The sequence below is a fragment of the Apteryx rowi genome, unplaced genomic scaffold (genome assembly GCF_003343035.1).
Source record: "Apteryx rowi isolate R43461 unplaced genomic scaffold, aptRow1 scaffold_176, whole genome shotgun sequence".
In the NCBI taxonomy this organism is placed as follows: Eukaryota; Metazoa; Chordata; class Aves; order Apterygiformes; family Apterygidae; genus Apteryx; species Apteryx rowi.
Window position 1 is genome coordinate 447,122 of NW_020448041.1, and position 18,681 is coordinate 465,802.

An 18,681-nucleotide genomic window follows, 5' to 3' on the forward strand; every position below is an offset into this window, starting at 1 on the left:
CGCCCCGCCGGGCAGGGCCCCTCCGGCCCCCTCCGCTCCGCTCCGCTCCGCCGGGCCCCCGGCCGGGGAGCCGCCGGGCCGGGGTCCCGCTCGGGGCGGCCGGCAGCAGCGACCCCCCCGCGAGGAGGGGAGAGCGCGGGGAAGGAGCTCCAGACCACCTCCACGACGAGACATACATGCATATATATATTTTTTTATATATATAAAATATATATATATGTATTGTCTCCAGGCTTGATGCCCAGTGCTCCGAAGAACCTTCATTTTGAAACGGGATTGTTGTTTCCCTTGAGGGTGGCTTGTCAGAAGTCAGGTGTTTTGGGGTTTGTGGTTGTGGGGTTGTTGTATTTTCTTTCTTTCATTCTTTCTTTTTTTTTTTAATTTAAAATGTAATTTCTGAGAGACAAAGAGGTAAATTATCTGCCTCGGTGTTGATGGTACGTCAAAGATTGCAAAGCCCAGGCGCTCTCTTCCTGCGAAGAGGATGATTTATAGAAAATTGCAGGCAGAACACATGCACATTCTGGCAGCCGTAAAGACAGTCCCTCCCTTTTCCTTAATGTTCTTTTATCAGCTTCTTAGGAGGTGTCCGCTTCATTTGTCTGCATGAAACCAGTAGTCTTAGTAGGAATCCCCAGTTCTGATGTTTTTCCCCTTTTCCTTAAGAAGGATTCTCTAAATCCAACAGTGCTCCTTCTGCCCAGAAATTATTCTTTCTCCTATTTCTCACAGCACTTGTTGGGGGGGGGGCAGCGGAAAGAGGAGAGAGGAGGAGGGAGAAGATCTTTCTCCTGTTTAGTGATTAACTTGCACGGCTCAAAGAAAGAAAAGATTTAATGGGAGAGATCTTGCCAGTGTGCTTTGTACTCACAGCAGTCTTGGGGATGGGAAGATCGGAGAGTACATGGGTTTAATATTTGACTAGTACCTGGGCGACCGATTTTTGTTATTTTATTTTATTGCTATCATTGGTGTTTCTGCATTTGGTCTTCAGCTGAGCTGGGAGAGTTCAGACAATGAAGTTCTAACATGCCTGACCCACAGCCGCAGCCAGTAAAATCTGGACTGCTTTAAGAAGATCATCTCAGCTTCACCACTCAGATAAACTTCCTCAGAGCAGGGGAGGGATCTCCCCCTCCACCCGGACCGGAGCTTTGTGGTTCTAGTCTCTCTTCCACCCATGCAAATTGCAGTGCTTGAGGGCTCGAGAAATCCCAGTGATGTTCCAAAACCAGTCATGCCCTTGTGCTCAAATTGATTTAGCCTCATTCCCGTGCATTGATTTTCTCAGTCTGCACATAACCCCTAATCCCCCCCCCACTGCCCCCCCACAGTCTCCAGTGTTAGACAAAAAACCTAGAAAGTGTCTGACTTGGTGTTTTGGGAAGAAATGGAAGGCTGGGGGGCAAGGGGGGGGCAAGAGAGATAGCTTAGCACAATGATTAATAGAAACGAGACTAAATAAAAATGCAGGCTACAGCAGCTTTGTCTTTGCTTTCTTGCCTTCATCACCACGACACCTTTGTGAGCCTTGATCATTTCTTTCCACGGTTTTAAATAATCAGCCACAAAAGAGCAGACAACTTAGGGTTGGAAGGCATAAAAGTTATTTTAAGTAGGATTATTTATTTTATTTTGCAGTCAAAAAACGTTTCACCAAGCTAGGAAGCGATTTTGGTGCTCAGTAGTACAAGCTCTCTTTTCTCCTAAATGCTTGTGAGAAATAAAAAACCTGGAGATGACACTGTCTTTATTTCCGGGAGAAGACTTCAAAATACGTGCCAGAAATGGACAATTCGAGTCTCCTTTCTCCACATCAAATGCAAGCTGGAAGGGGGATTAAAAACCAACCACGTGGTAGATCTGGTTTTATACTTTGCAACCTCCAGCTCCATTTATGTTCTTTACCCTGCTCAGGGAAGATTAGCCTCTAGATGGATGTGTCTGAGGGATCACCTCAGGGGCAGATCTGCATGCAGAAACCGGTTTTTGCCATAGCTGGAAGAGAGCTATGACCCAGCAGAGAGCTCCATCTGAGCGGCTCCCCCAGCATTGCAGGAGCTGGTGAGCGCTCCTGTGCAGGAAGCTTTGTGAAGGCAACAGCTTGGAAGGGGAAGCTCTTCAGATCTTTTCCCCCTCCTTCTCCTCCTCCCTGGCCTGTGAGTGATTCAGTGTCCCAAACCTTAACTTTTTGTTACCACCTTCCTCCTCTTAATCTCCTTCATCTTCAACACCTCCTCCTCTATCACTACCATCTTCTCCTCCATCTGTCTGCCTCCTGGATCTTTCTCTTGTTTGCTTGCTTTCCCCCCTCCTCTTCCACCTCCCTCCCTCTCTTTCTTCTTGCCTTTTCCTCCTCTCTTTTCTTCTCTTTTCTTTCTCTTTTTCCTCCTCTTCCCCTACACGTTGTTGTTGTTGTTAGAAAGGATTCTTGCACCCCCTGGTGCTCTTGCGTTTTGTGTGGTAGGAGAGGAGATTGTCTTCTTTCTCTCTCTCCCTCTGGTTGCTCATTATTCAGAGAGAGACACAGAGGGTGAGTGAGAGAGAGAGAGAGAGACGGATATCTCAGGTCATCTGCAGCTGCAGCAAACCAGTGAAGGAGAGAGAGAGAGGGAGAGAGAGAGAGGGGGGGAAAAGCAGGGAAAGATGGCGATCCTCCATTGCTGAGACCTGGCAAGGAGCACATGAGACTCACAAAACAACTTCCACAACAATAACAAGAAGAAGAGCTAGGCAGAGAGGAAGAGGAGAGGAGGCAGCAGCCAGAGCAGCAGTGCCGGGACGCTCCTGTAAGTTCTTGCAATTAAAACCCATCTCCGGTTTGGCATTGGAGAGATCATCTCTCATGTGTATATATACATATATATCTATATCTCTATTTTTTTTTGGTCTTTTTTGTCTTTCTTTCTTTCCACCACCTTCCTCTGAAATCCATTCATTCGGCCAAGGGAGGAAGGAGGAAGAAAGAAAGGAAGAAAAAAAAAAGAGAGAAGAGAGGGAGCGAGAGCGGGGTGTTTTGTTTGAGAGAGAAGTCTCTTGCATGGAGGAGGAGAAGAGGAGGAGGTGCTGGTGGTGGTGGTGGTGGTGGTGGTGGGAGGAGGAGGAAGGCGGTTAATTAATTTTTTGTTGTTGCATTAAAGGGGGGGGGGATATGGGGAGATAAGTGAGATATCAGCCGAGCTTTCGGGGTGGGGGGTGCCCGTGTGGATGCGTGTGTGTGTGCGAGGTCTGGATGGTGCTGTGCGTGTGGACTTGGATCAGAGACGGGAGAGACACGGAGGAGAGAAAAGCTCCGTGCTGGCACGACCCAGGCAATCGGGTGACCTCTTTCTTCCTTCCTTTCCTTCTTTCTTTTCTTTCTTTCTCTCTCGCTCTTGCTCTGCTCCTCTGTCCCCTCTGGCTGCCTTCCTCCTCGCCGCTGGCGAGGCTGGTCCCTCAGCCGGCGGTGGTGCCCCCTCCGCGGCTCTCCTGGAGTTGGGATGCGGGGGTCCCCGGCGGCTTCGGGGCTGGGGGGCTGGTGGTGCCCGCAGGAGGTTGCTTGGAGGAGGACAGCGTTCAGCTGGAGAGCAGGAGCCATTACACACGCTTCTGCTCTCCTCTGAGAGAAAGAGAGCGAGGAGGGAAGAAAGGAAGGGGAAGGAGCCCAGTTCTTCTTGCTCAGTTCCCCGATGTCCCTACCTTTAAACCAGACAAGGGAGAAGGAGCTTCCTCCCCTGCCCCTTTCTCCACCACCCGGAGCAGCTTTCTCCCTATCTCTCCCCCTCTTTCCCTTTCTTTATCTCCCTGTCCTCCATTTGCAAGCTGTCTGCTTTGGTTCCAGTCCAGGCTCCACAACACAAAGCTTCTCCTCGCTCTCGCACACATGCACACACACAGTCCACAAGCTCTTTATGTCTTCTGGAGTAACCTTCTCCTTCCCCCCTCCGCTCCTCTTAGCATTGTAGTTTCTATCTTCTAGACAGAGAGATCCTCCTGGAGCTTCATGTAGTTGTGATCTGATAGGATTTCTCCCCCCCTCACCTCCCTCCTTTGGGGAGAAAAAGGAAAAGTTTCATTCGTTTTTCTGGTGTTTGGAAGGAGAAAGACCTTCAAGTTTGAGTGCTTTCTGCTGCTGCTTTTGTGTGTGTGTCTGTGGGGGTCTGTTTGTCTCATGAAGCTGCTTGCATGTCTAAGAGGAAGTGACTAGTTTGGCAGAGAGCTGTGATCTGAGTCAGGTAAGCCATGTCATGTTCTCTAGCTCCACCAGAAAATGGAGGAGAGAGAGAGTAGACAAAGCTGAGATGGGAAGTGCTCCTAACATCGTGGATGTCTCTCCATGTTTTGAAGCTTTGCTGGCAGTAGCTGGCTTAATCATGATTTTTTCCCCTAGGGTTTCTTCAGCTTTTTCAATGTACAACATTGTGATGGGTCTTCTCTCTGACTTCATGCTATCAGGAAATGAGGATTGGAGGAAATTGCTCAGATTCTCCTTCACACAGAGAAACACATCCTCAGGCTTTTTTGCTCTTATGCTTTCATGTGGAGGTCACCTTTCTAGATATTTTTCTTTGGTTAAAGACCACAGAATTTAGAAGGTTGATCGGTTGGCCAAAGAAATAGTGTATATATGTATATATTTATAGATTTTTTAAAACGTTTGGAGGTAAGTGCCCACAGCTAGAGGCTGCACAGGTTCTTCCACAGAACATCATGAAATGTTATTTTTTTCTGAGTGATGATGGTGATGCCTGATTTGGGGGATTTTTAACTTATGATTTTCAAGAGCATTTCTTCTTTTGGATGTATTTTAAATTAAGATGAAATATTTTTCCCCACTCACTAGGTTGCATGAAAATGATACTGTGAAGCTTTTAGCAGGTTCCTCAGAGCACCATAAAATACACAATTTCTCCTGGAAAAAGCTAAACAGTTTTCACAGTTATCTTTTTTGGTGTCCTAAAATATTTTTTTTCTGAGAACTTCTGGCAACATTCTTGTTAGGATTTTAATGTCATTATGGAAACCTAAGATCTTTAAAGTAAGATAGAAGTTGAAAAGGAATTTTTTATTTTTTTTTTAACCCACCTTTTCATCTGTAATCATTTTGAATAGTCTCAAATGAGGCCTCACTCTTTTTTCACCAACCTCAATTTGCACATCAGTTGCATAGTAGATGCAAAAAATTCAAACTACGTGCTGAAATGCATGAGGGTGCAGAGTGCAGTGCTACTGAGTTTGAAGGCACAGCTCCATGGGAAGGTATCAGTAATTTTCAAACATACACCACTCTGAGGAGCTTAAGAAGGACTGCTTTACATATGGGAGGTATAAGTGATAGGATGGGAGACCAGTGAATTGATATACACTCCCACATGTGTACCAAGAATAGAAGGATTTGAAGACTGTAGTGACTAGTGATGAACTTGGTATCCAGATGCTGCAAGGTTAAAATTAATGCCTTTCCTTTATTTTTGCTGGGAAGAAATTGTATATAATGTAGCATACTTAGAAAGTATTTTGCATTACCAACTGTGCATCTCTTAAGTTCTGGTTGCTGGTATGTCACCCTGATTACTGAGATGCTGTGGGTACCTTCCATCTTTCTGAAATGAAACAGTTTCTGAGGTGGGCCATGGAAGATGCTATTTTGGATATGTTTAATGTTACATTTGGATGAAGTAAAGAGGAAATTTAACTGTTTTTTTGTTGTTGTTTTTGTTTTTTTTCCCCTGAGGTGGTATTCATTGGTGCAGTTTGCAACCTCAATACAGGTCTCAATCAGAACCCACAAAAGAAAATGAAAAACTCCCTACTGAACTTCGCTGATTTGGGTCAGATCCTAAGCGTCCATCCCCTCCATCATGTATATATCCTTCTTAGGTATCTGCCTGTATTTCAAGTTGTGAATTTCCTCTTAGTTAATGAGAGGTCAGCAGGATGCTTGCACTATGATGTGGCCTACCTATACATTGCTCTTGAACATGGAATGAACAATACAAGAAGGGGTTTGAGATTTAAGCTGAGGATCTTCATAAGGAGAGCAGGAGCACCTACCCTGTGGTATTAGGCACTCTAGAAAACCAAATATTATTGGAAAAGTTTGAGTTGAAGTGAGAGTGGTGTTACTTCTATGGGGGTATTCTTCACTATGAGACTGAAATCTCTTTAGAGAACAATATCCTTGTTAATGCTGTTAGTTGCTGTAGTTCTTTCCAGACAGACTGAAATTGAAGTTCACCTTGCTGTTAAAGGTTAGGTAAGGGACTTTTTTGATTTTAAAAACAAAACAAAACAAAAAACCCCCACCCCAAAACAGGTTTAAAGAAACTCTAGAAGGATGATCTTAATTCATGAGATAGTAATGACTAGCAGGTTTCTGGTAATCAGTCACTAAATTCTGTGTTTAGACAATGGATATCAATTCCTTTTGATTTGTGAGCACCCAGAAGTTTTTGACGGTGCAAGCTCTTTCAGAAGCTCCATATTCATAGCTTATTCTTCAGCATATAAACATATTTTTTGTAATCACTTTTCTCAAGAAAAAAAATTAGAGGTAGTCTACAGACCACTGCCTAAAAACATTGGATTAAACAATGAATTGATTTCCTTATATGTTTTTATTGGGTTCATAATGCATTGCATTGTTGAGAAATACAGCATTTAAAAGGTCACATTTAGAATTTCTTTCCATCAATTTTCAAAATTATTTTGTTATGTGAGGAAAACCAAAAAATATGTTGTGTACACTCAGACTGTGAAGAATATGAGTACATAATTGGATGCTGGGTATGGAAAGTCGAGAAACTGCAAGCAGAAGTGGAAAAAAATATGATCATTTTAATTCAGTAAAGTTAAAACCAAATTTCATAGTCTTGTGGATTTTGACTTAAAGGAGGATTGATTTTTTTTTGAGGACATGAGTGATTAAAAAGTGAGTTGGTAAGTGTTGGAGAACTGTGTTCTACGTAGATGTTTGGACATCTGGCAGATGTTACTCTGGGCCCTAAGGAATGGACAAATTTAATTTTAGCCTTAGAAAGGAAATGGGAAGAACTAGTATCTTATAATAGAACAAGTTACAGTTTGAGGAAGGTTACTTCACAAAAGCCTAAAGATGCTGCTTGAAATTTGGAACTCCCAGAAACAAGTGTAAATGAGTTTTTCCTATGATGTTTTTTGGATTATTTACAAACAACATGTGTAGAGTTACAATATAAATTGAGATTGCTCAGATTGACTGTAACACTTTCTCTGCATGTCGTTGCGGATAATTTCTCAAATTGAGCAGAAGRACACTGCTTCGTAGTACGAGACTGTGGAAAAAGGACTTGTATCTGTGAAAATGTTGAATAGCTATGTTGTATCCATTAACTAACTTTGCTCTATTATGAAGCTATCACCAACCAAACCTAGGGACAAAAAGTGTAGATGTGCAATTATCAAAAAAACCCCACTGAAATCCTGAAAAGAGTGACTTGAAGAAGGATGCTAGTAGAGGAAGGAGATCGTCTTTTGTTAGATCAGGAAAGGTCTATGGAGACGAATATGTCTTTGTGTCTTTTTGCTTATTTTGTTGCTCTTGACTTTCTATTGTACTTCCAGTGCATTGTAATAGGAAATGATATAAATGCTCTTTTCATGGAGGTTTCTCTATTTTGAACTGAAATAATGTATTTTGTGAACCTGTTCCAGATGAAAACTGTCTACTGCTAGTGACAGAATTGTGATTTGCTTAACACCTAAAGGATATGATCAAGTATGAACTTCTAATTACTGACTTCAGTAAGAATCTTTAACTTCATCAGTCTAAATGCTTGCTGGCTTTTCAAACAGTTCCTGCCTTCTAGAGTACTAAATAATCAAGCAGCCTCCCTGTGAAATGTTTTTTTAATGGAAATCTTTCAGGTGCTTAGTAAAATATAATATGGGCCCATAGGACTCAAACAGGAGTCTACAAAGTGTTAATTGAGGAGGGAATGAGGAGAACTCCCATCTCACTCTTCAGCAAGTGAGAGTAATTTTGAAGGAGTATGATAAGAATGAAGGCTGCTCAAATATCCTGTACCTTCTTGGAGAGAGGAACTCAAATTCTTTAATCAAAGAGGTGCTGGAGAAGGTGGTGTGATGCAAGTCTTCAGCTGCTGGCAGAGACACAGTTAACATTGTAAACGGTTGAACTTCAGCATGGCACTTCTCCAAATGAGTTGACTGTTGAAAATAAAATGTTCCAGAAGAACTGGGAGAACAGGAAAGAAGTTAAAATAGCATGGTTTGTATGCCAGTGCTGAAAGAAGAAAAGGGGGGAGGAAGGGAGATAGCTCAACTTATGATAATTATCTTGTTGGTTGTAGTGAAAAGGCTTTAATAGAAGTTTCCAAATGAGGGGACTAGATTTAATAGAATTCGGTCTTCATTTATGTCCTGAGTTTGGAAGTATTCTTCTGCTTTCTGCATGTGTTTGGGAAGTTAAACACATGGGTAAATAAAAAGTCACATGAGATTATTTGGGGTTTTGTTCCATTTTATCCTTTTAGCTTTGGAAACAATACCAAAGATCTAAAGTCTGCCACTCATCTCTTGAGTTTCATGAAGCTGTGCCACATGTTGTGGTACAAACACAGCTCTGAAGGGGTTTGAAAGATGGCTTAGAAGATGGGAAAAGGGGAATCTTCATTGCTAGCGTATTATATTTGAAACACTGGGCTTGCGTAATGCTCGCCTAATCACTACTTGAAGAAACTTTTCTTTAAGCAGTGTTTGAGAAGGAACCTTCTCTCCACCATTGGTGCTTGTGATCACTTTGTAGTCATTTTTGAGACCCTGGTTAACAGAGCATCAGTCCCACATGTAGCAATAATGCTGTGTCTCTTATTTCCCCTTGATCTAAAAACCTCTTTGTACCTCTTTGGGTAGTCTTTGTGATATATGGTAGGCTTTTGGCTGGGGCTGAAAGCAGTTTTTTGAGAAGAGGATAGCAAGGTTCCTCAAGGAAAACAGTCAGTATAACTTTATTTGGTACTTTAAATTTAAAGATGGAAATGAGACATTTCAGGATGTGCTATCATCATTCTTGAGAGAAGAGTCAAATACAGTCTTTTTAAGAATACATATTTAATAATGTCAGCATAAAGAGCTGTAGGCACAGCATCAAAGTCATGAGTGATTAGGGAGGACTTACTGAGAGCTTATCAGGGTAGCAATCATTGCAAGGCCAGCATGGTGAGGACAAATAATTCGAGGAAAACACTTGATTCGCTGGGCTACTCCTGTTAGTTTTAAATCAGTTAAATCAAGAATCCAGTTGTTAAAGCATGTTGCTTGTTTTTTCATGGTGGGAGATAAAACAATCTAATTAGGATTGTGCAGAAAATTGGAGAGTTATTTCATGCTTTTGTGAGAGGAGAAGCTAGATGCTTGCATTGTGTGCCTGTATTTTTCCTTCTTTCAATGCCCAGAATATGCAATTAATAACTTGCTAGTCATTTAGGTAATGGGTGATCAGCAGCACTGGGCAGTGTATCTGCAGCACTTGTTACAGGTACAGCCTCTATGCTGACCTGAAGATTAAGAAGTAGGATGTTGAGTGATGGCATTACTGTTGCTAATAAAAAGCTCTGGAAAGGGGCCTGAGAACCCCAGCTGCTGTCGTGGTAGAGGAAGTCAGGCCTTCAAAGGATACAAGGATTAGAGTGTCAGGAAAAGTAAATGGTAGCATCAGCACAAGTAGAAAATAGGCAGAGCTATTCAGCAAACAGAAAAGTAGGCTAAGGCATGCCATAATTATGTGTAGTGGAAACTTGCTGCTAATAGAGCGATTGCGTGGGGTAGAGAGGCAGGAGAATGATTTTTCAAGACAAAACAAAGCAGACATTACAGAGAATGATATAGGAAGACTGAGGATTCAGTGTGCTCGTGATAATGTGAAAGAGAAGACTTTGTTTTGAAAGATGCTAAAAATGGAATCTTCTGATGTACATGTGGTCACTGTTTCCGTGGCCTTGTGGGACAATAGGGGCTTCTTTGCACTGCCCGAATGAGCAAACTCTTCCTTCCCGCTGGTAGTTCCTAAGGTTCAGATAGTGCTGCTTCAGGGTGGTAACACTGATTGTGGGAAGAAGGCATCATAGGATATTCTTTCTGGGAAGATGGGTCATACTGCTGATACACAGCAAACTGGACTGGTCAGTTGTCATGCAAATGGATTCAAAATATGGTAGTTATTTATCTCAGGAGACCCCGAGCACTTCCTTCCCACACATTGTCCCCAGATCTTTGATTGCTGGCAAAGAAACGGGGGAATGGGAGAAGGTGACCCCTAAAACCTGTGCTCCGGCAGCCCATTTTTTCACTTTTTTCCCTTATTTATCAAATAAACAGGGTTGATAAGCGAAGACTGTATGTGCTGGAAGATTTGGGTCAAGAATGAGTTTGACATGTAGGGTGATGCATTTACCTTCTAATGACTTGAAAGTTAGTTGACTGGTTGAAGACTTTAATTTAACGTCTAGATGGGAAAGGGATCATTAATAAAGGGCTCGCTGCAGTCTGAAAGTCAGAGTTCAGCTGCCTGATGATGATGATGCTGAAAAGACAATGTTTTTTCCTTTCTTCTTTCCTCTTCTTTTTGATTTTAAATTGGCAACTCAAATAGTTCCATATTTCCTATGCTAGGTTAGGCAGAAGTTCTAGAATGATTGGTAAAGTTGGTTAATGTAGGAGTTGGTTGGTTGACAGCTTCTTCCCCCTTCCCTTCCCTTTCCTTTCCTTTCCTTTCCTTTCCTTTCCTTTCCTTTCCTTTCCTTTCCTTTCCTTTCCTTTCCTTTCCTTTCCTCTTTTCTTTTCTTTTCTTTTCTTTTCTTTTCTTTTCTTTTCTTTTCTTTTCTTTTCTTTTCTTTTCTTTTCTTTTCTTTTCTTTTCCTTTTAAACCAAGTGGACACTCCAATCCAGGCTAAACTTGTGAGACTACTTGTAAGAGTGCTGGTCTTGTGGTGTGTGCTGTGAATCAGGCATGGGTGTTTGTCTCTTGTTTTTCCAGAGACAACTTGTGCTGTTTCAGGCAAATTGCTTCTGGCCAGAACTTCGAGAGGCCCCTGAACACTTGTTTATTTTAACTTAGACTTGGATTCTTCAGGTTCTGTCAGACTCTGCTGGATTTGTGGGCATGTGGCTCTTCATAACTGGGTTTTAGGGGTCTCCGACCAACCACTAAAGAGACCAAAGAATTAGTGGTCAGCTCTGGAAATCTTGCTCTTAATTTTTTGAATTCCTTAAACCATCTGTCCCTCCACCCAGTAGAATAGACATAAATAAGATTTAAGAGGGATACTAGGACTTAAGGTCTTGGTGCTGCATTCTGTTGCTGTGTATGTTGAAACAAAGAACATATAGATAAGAAAAAAAAGAAAAGCTCTTTCTTTGTGGAGTGGTTCTGGTCAGTGAGAGTGGGGCAGATCTCATCTGTTGTTTGCAAATACGGGGAGATCTAGGACTAGTGATATCTGGTTTCTATGTCACTTTGGTCATTCAGACTGATCATTTGTTCCCAGATGGGCTGTTGACTGTGGTGAGTATGGAAAAGATACTAAGTATCTATATAGTTTATTTGGTAATGCAGTAAAATCTAGGAATGAAATGGCTATCAGGAGTCATTCCATCTTCTTCTATGTTCTATGACAAGTGGTACAGTCAGAAAAATAAATAAATGACAACATATACAGATTAGGAATAATTTCTCCCCCTACTTAATTGGTCTCTTGTCTTGCCTTTCAGTTTTTCCCTTCCTTGTCTACAGTCTGGGTGGCTTTGACTACAGGATATTGAACCTCCCGCGCTGGTGGGCTCTGAAACCACGCTTCTATTATGCCCAGCTAAATAACTTGACAAGTGTAAAAATGTTAACAAATGGCTGATGGAAAATTGAGAGCAGCCAGGCAGCTCTCAGTCTAGTTAATTAGCTCCTGACTGCTGAATTGTTACTGCCCTCTCAAATAGCTGTAGCTTGCAGCCCTGCAAGAAAAGGTTTGGGTTCCTGGCCAGGAGTGCATCCCCAAAGTTGATTTGTGTAACCTGAAGTCTGTGTGGACCAGTTCCTTTTGGTCTAACTGACCTTTTATCTTTGGTGGGGGAGGGCAGTGGGGAGAAAGCATATCGGCTTTCAGCTATGTCAGGTCATATGGAGGTCAAGTTCTCTTGTCTGCGATCAAGCATATGGTGTAAAACAGCACTGCCTGTGATAGCACCAAAACCGAGGGAGAGGAGGACCTTATCAGGCCTTCAGGAGGTAAATATGACTGAAGGCCATTGTGTGAATCAGCATATATGATGACTCTCAGCTCAGGGTTTGCTGGAGTTGGGTATTTAACCCTTCAGGTACTGGCTTCTGATGTGTTTCCTGGGCCGTACTCTGCTAGGTTGAGAAGAAGCTGCTGTTTCTCAAGAGCTTGCAGGTTTCTCTTGCCAGGTTATCTGGGCACATGTGAGACCTGAAATTTCTGGTTCCGAGGGCATAACTGTATTACTCACTGGAGCTACTGAAAGAGTGAGTCAATATATTTGGGTCTACCAGCCGCATGAATAAATGAGTAAACCTGAATTATTTTTAAATGATCAGATTACAGAGGTGATAATGTACTACAATGAATTTTCCAGTCCATGCCTTCTCCACAGATGCTCTGCTCTGTTTCCACCTTGGGGATATGTGTGTGTTGGGGGGGAATACAAAATTTTCAGTATGTTGGGCTCCTAAGGAACCACATTAAAACTGCTGAGGTCACACTCAGAAAACGTCTTTCAGACCAAAAGCCTTGAGTCAGAAGTTGCTTGGCAGGATGACAGGCAGGTTGACCAAAGATTGCGTGTGGTGTTCTCTTGCAAAACAACCCAAAATGCTCGTTGCCCTCCATGGTTCTTCAGTGCTTCCAGAGGTTCGCCCATGTTGCTTCAATCGTGTGCAGGAATATAATTTGCTTACTGGTATTGTGGTCTTATCTCTGAAGATACTTATTTTAAGAATTCATGTCTACATAGGTTTGCTAATACTGTACTGTAATATCAGATGGGCTGCTGAGACCTCAAGGGGGTGAGCAATCTATTTTTAGTGTGTTTGAAGGGTAGATGATGTTTCAGATTGTGGAATGACTTTCTGGGGGGCCTGTTACCATATACTGAAGTTTTGTATGTCATGGCAGTGGAGGCCAGTCATATGATGATGAGGTAGTAACTTAAATGGGACATAAAAAAAATCCTACTCTTTGGGGAAATTTTAAAGATAGATGGAGCTAAAATGCCACACGGTCTATTCTTATACTTGTTTCCTTGATATGCCAAAGACATCTAATCCTCTTTGCAGGTGAAATAAGCAGCCTGCTTATGGGCTGAAGGCAGTGCCTGCTGATCTGTTGACATCCAGATTGGAGGGTTATTCATGTCTAAATAACAATTTTAATACTGGATGACCAAAAAAACCCTTTTTTTTAGTTTCCCAAGTGGTGTGAAGATGATTTGTGATCTCCTTCCACACCAGAACTTAGTCACAGGGGGAAATTGGATAATAGCAGTGCTGTCCTATTTGAACACATTTGAGACCCCAGCCCTGATTGGGAGCTTTAGTTTGAGAAGATTGCATCTGACAAATGCATGCTTGCAGAAATCTGAACAGTGAATCCAGCCTTGCTTTGGAAGCACTGCACTGTAGTGGTAGCCATGAAGAACAGATTTTAGTGATTTATTATGGTTAGATTTTATATGGATTGGCTTCCTATTTTCTTTGGAAGGCAGTAAAGCTGCAACTTTTACAGGATTCTTCTTACATTCCTGGGAGTTTGTTTTGTGTGCAGGCATGTATGCTTTATTTATTTATTTATTAAATCCTCACTGCCACTGTTAGAACATTAACAAAGGCTTTTTAATAGGTCAGACCTCAGCTACCATTGCATTCTCTTGTTACTGTAGCACATTTGGCAGATGATAGAAGATGGGGGCTAAAACCCTTACCCTGCAAAAGCTTATTCATGTGTGTAGTCCCTATGATCTGATTTTGAATTTCACTGCAGCTACTCCTGTGAGTAAACATTTGAAGATCAAATCCTTAGCTATATGGACTGATTCTTTTGGAGTTTTCAGGGAGGTGTTTGGAAATGGTATCTTAAATAGAAGATGTCCTCAGCTTTCAACACCTACCACCTACATACATGAGATGTTCATTTGTGGTTGCATGTGAGGGCATGGTTGCAGTTCATTTGCAAGAGCCAACGAGTGCTATTGCACTAGGTAATTCTTTCACGTCCATTCATGTGCTCCTTTTTTCATTTTCGCTCTTTGTATTGTGGTGGAGGGAGTGTGCATGTGATAAATACTTAAGCTAGACTTCAGTTAGTGCTGGCATGTCCCTCATGCATGATTTCATATGAGTTTGGGAGTGTTCTGGTGAGAACATTCATGTTGCTTGGCTGCCTGCAGATGATGTTCATGCATTTTGGAGCCCCATTGCTAACTGTGGTGTTTTTGGAAGCCACAGCTTTTGATATGTTTTTTTCCATGAAGATGTTGGTTTGAATGGTAATGGATACTAATGTGGTAATTGCCTGTTCAAGACAGAGCTGCTTTGGATCAGGGAACATGCAACCTAGGCCTTTTTACAATGAGAGGAGCATGTACAATTGCATGTGTGTACATAATACAAGTTGCTATCCATGTGGTTCATACTGCTATGGTACTTCATCTGGCAGATCATTTAAATATTTACTCCAAAAGATCTTGTTCTCTGTTGGTGTGAAGCAGCATTTCCAGTTATTTTTAGGTCATTTTCATCTTAGCAACCCTGTTGGAGATAAACCAGACACAAGTGCTGTAAACTGTCCCTGCGTTTTGATAGAATTTAATAAAATAAAGTTTAATGATTTGGTCCCAAGGGAAGAACAGACCATCTGGTTAACAGAAGGTTAGGCCGAGTAATGCAGTGTTGAGAGTGCCACAAACCAACCCAGAATATCTGGTAATGTGTCCAGTTGCTGTGTGTATTAAGCATTGAAATGGTGCTTTCAGATCTGCAGAGCCAGCAGTTCTGTTACCACTGCTGTGACGCAGGAGATAATTCTGTTGGGCAAGCATCAGCATGGGGGTGGATCTACAGTACAGGATGTGTAATGTCAACATGAAGCATGGGAGCTGGCAGAAAGAAGGAAAGCAGCCATTTCATGCCAGTGCAGGAAGCCTAAATAGATTTTTCCCCTCTGCATCTTGTCCTTTTATGTTGCTTTCATACTTGGTATTAAATGATTACCTTCTGCTTTGTCATCTGAAAACTTCAGCCCAGCAGGGTTTCATTTCTTTCTCTTTTTGAACCTGTTTGCTTTTTTAAACAAGTGAAGTGTACTCCAAAAGCATGTCTGATGGATTATGAAAGGGGCTGGGGGGAGGCTGAAGGGCTAAGCAGATCTGGAGAAAGACAAGAGTTCAGTCATGTGGAAGTCCTGAGCTTCAGATGAAGTTTCACTGTAGATCCTTTTGGCTTTAGTGCAGAGACAGTTTCTTCAAAAGCTGTAACCATTTGAGAACATTGTACTGCAGCTGCAAAATGAAGAAAGGTATGAAATACTGCAAGTGATATTGCATAGATTTTGCAATTCTTTAATTATTAAGAAGCTGTAGAAAAATATTGCAATTGTTTCTCCTTTCTTCTTAGGAGGAATGCCCTGCTACTTATAATTTCTTTTTCCTATTTGGTTAAAGCTAGTGACAAATTACCGTGGTACCATTATTTTAAGAGCCAAATACTGTTACATGACTGTCTAAATCTGCGGAAAAAGAATTCCTAAATAATCTTGCCAGATATTCTATGGACTCTTGAATCTTAAAAATCTAGTGTTTTGACTTCTGTCAGCTCAGTCATAGACAGGTCTTTTTCTGTGTTGCCTTTTTTTTTTTTTTTTTTTTAAAACATTTGGAGACATCTTCCTGTAGCTGCAGTCGGGGAAGCTCTAGAATACTAGAGCTTACTCAGTGAGGGGCATGGCAGAGCTGTGCTTCATAATCAGAGCTCTCAGGATTTCTGTTGCCTGTTCAGCAGGATGTTCAAAGAATAATATTACAGCTACCCTTGAATGAATCCTTGTCTTAGATGCTGTTCTGTGGTAGCCCTGCAAAGGTATGGCTTTCTTCATATGTTCCTAAGAGCTGGAGTGGGAGTGTGGGAGTAGTCAACCCACAGGTATGTTTTCCCAGTTGCAGTTTGGTGGTGGGAGGAGGGGATGCATATGAAACATGGCTTGTCTGTGAACACTGTTTGTTCTCTTCTGCAGTAACTTCATCACTACAAAGTCCTGCTTGCTCCATTGGCCCCATTCAAGAGATTTTTTGGTTAAAGCTATTGGAAGTCTAGCACTTCTGCATAGGGTACTTGCAAAGAGGTGGCACTGAAGAACTATATGAACTTGAACACGACCTCCCAGGGCAGAACTTTTTCTTAGTTACGTAGATAACTCCATGTTGTGGTAGCTGTTTCAGCATCAGAAGTATCAAGGACGCAGTCAAATCAAGAGACTTTTTTTTGATAAGGTATGGTTGTTCTGTTGTGTCTGTCTATATAATTTCGCTTGCAGGTTATTTACCAGTAGCTGGTAACCTTGTGGTTTTTCTAGTGGTGTTGGACAGTTTCTAGAGCACATTGGAGAACTTTCATCAGAAGTGTTTCTTCATATGTAAACAAACAGTGCTTCTAGATTTTGTTTGCACCTTTTCTCATTCAAACTAGAACATCTCTACATAGCAAAGAAAATACATTGTCCTTGACTTTTTCATACCGAAAAAGGTGTTACTTGCTGAAGATAGTTTTATTATAAATAACTACTAAGATGATAATCTCACCACAGCAGGCTTGGCAGCCTTCCACTGAGTTAGCCTGTTTCAGCAAGGAACTGTTGCTTGAGATACAAAGCAATCTGCAAGGACATATGATCACACACATACACAGTTTTCTCTGTCATCATGGATGCCTCATCACTTCCTGTGTCTGGTAATTAGAAACTGGAATTATTATTTGAGAGGCCAGCAGGATCTAGCACCAGAAGGAGGGACATGAGTTCCCAGCTGAAAAGTATCAGGTGATAGGGAAGTTCTGGGTTTTGGAGATCCTGGTAGGAGAATGTCTGTTGGACATGGGTTCTTTGTTTTGTTCTCTTTTGCTTTGTTTTTTGCCCCAGTAATACTTGGTAATGAATATCTTCCTGAGTGGTGGCCATGTGAACTCCTTGGGAAACTCTTGATTTATTTATGGTCACAGCACACTTTCCTATTAGAAATGGTAGATATATAGAAATACTATTGACAGTGAAAATGGTGGTGTAGAGAGGGTTTTTTTTAGCTTTGTTTGGGTAAATAAAACAATGAGTTCAAAATCTCTGAATGCTTGTTTTGTATAGAAATATTACCCAAAGAAAGACTATGATATAAAGAGATAAGAGTCCATATCCATTTTTCTGAGAGCATCAGAAGACTGATGTTAATATCCTTATATGTTCACCTTCTGGATTTGCTTGGTTGCTTCATGGTGACTTATTTTGAGTTTGAGAAGTTGATGCTGCTTTCTGGTACACGGCTCTTGAATTATGTTATTGCAACAGTTGTGATGGATATCAGTGACTGTTGCATGCAGAATTCAAGTAGAGTGTTGGCAAGTTTTGTGTTATTTATTTGTTTAGAAACAATTTAATGAGGCCATCTCTACTGCTTTTTAACAGTATAATAAGAATCAGAACTTCATCTAACCTTGGTGTTACTAAAGGATTTTGTTCCTTGACACCTGATGCTTTTCAGAAACCCGACAATTTACTTTTCAAACCTAGGGTCCTGTGGTTCTTTAAAGATGTGGAATGTAGTATTTAGTGGAAGTAACTGATAAAACTAAGATGGAACAATGAAGATACCAACAATAGCGTTGATTTTTTTCTCCCTAATTTGACAGATCATGCTAAATCCTGTATGTATCTCAACAAGATCAAGGGGAAAAAAAACAGAATGTGAAGAATTTAATCAGACATTGACTTGCAAGCCTTAATAACGATCCTTTTTGGCAATCATGACAAGTGTTTGGAATTAACTTTCGTCTGGGAAATAATTTGCCCTTCTCTGAAAGGGAAGTATGAAAAGAGGCAGACAGATGGTATCACTTTATCTAGTGATGATATCCCACCCCACAAACTGTACAAAGGCAGATTCCTATGTTCTCTGCTGAAATTGTGGGAGTGGATTAGTGACGGGATGGGCTGTTTTCACTGATAAGGTGAAGGAATCACTGGAACTGGTTCCTGATGTTCACTGACCCATGCATGTTTGTGGAGTGTTCTTCATCTCTTAGCATCTGACCTAGCTGCTTTAGCGATGAGGCTGGCTGTTCTCAATCTGTCATGTCCAGAAGCTAACTCGGGTGACCTTGTGGCTTTAAAGAAAACCCTGTGGAATGGTTAGTTTCAACCTTAGTGAAGGACACATTCTGAAGAGCTTGCTCATTAAGCTAGCTTTGAAGGGTGTGCTTTGCAGAGCAGCTTCCTGTTATTTGGTTAATGGTTGACCTAGTTCTATTGCCATATGCTTCCTGGAACGCGTTCTAGTATAAAATATGTGCTAAAGCAAGACCGGGATAATAGCAGGAAAGTCGAAGCCTTTATGAAACAGAAATCATGTAATGCTGTTGCATTTTGGAGGGTA

At 41.6% G+C, this 18,681-nt stretch overlaps 1 protein-coding gene across 3 annotated transcripts in view; it reads left to right on the plus strand.

Moving 5' to 3' along the window:
• Positions 1 to 3,200: 3,200 nt before the first annotated feature.
• The window catches only part of ZNF462 (zinc finger protein 462), a 93,218-nt gene continuing 77,737 nt past the window's right edge, over positions 3,201 to 18,681 (plus strand). For 2 of the 3 annotated variants that reach the window (XM_026061099.1, XM_026061100.1), the window contains exon 1: positions 3,201 to 5,859. The gene's annotated coding sequence lies outside the window, so the exon portion shown is untranslated. The remainder of the gene's footprint in view (positions 5,860 to 18,681) is intronic. The other variant, XM_026061094.1, reaches the window with a different exon arrangement.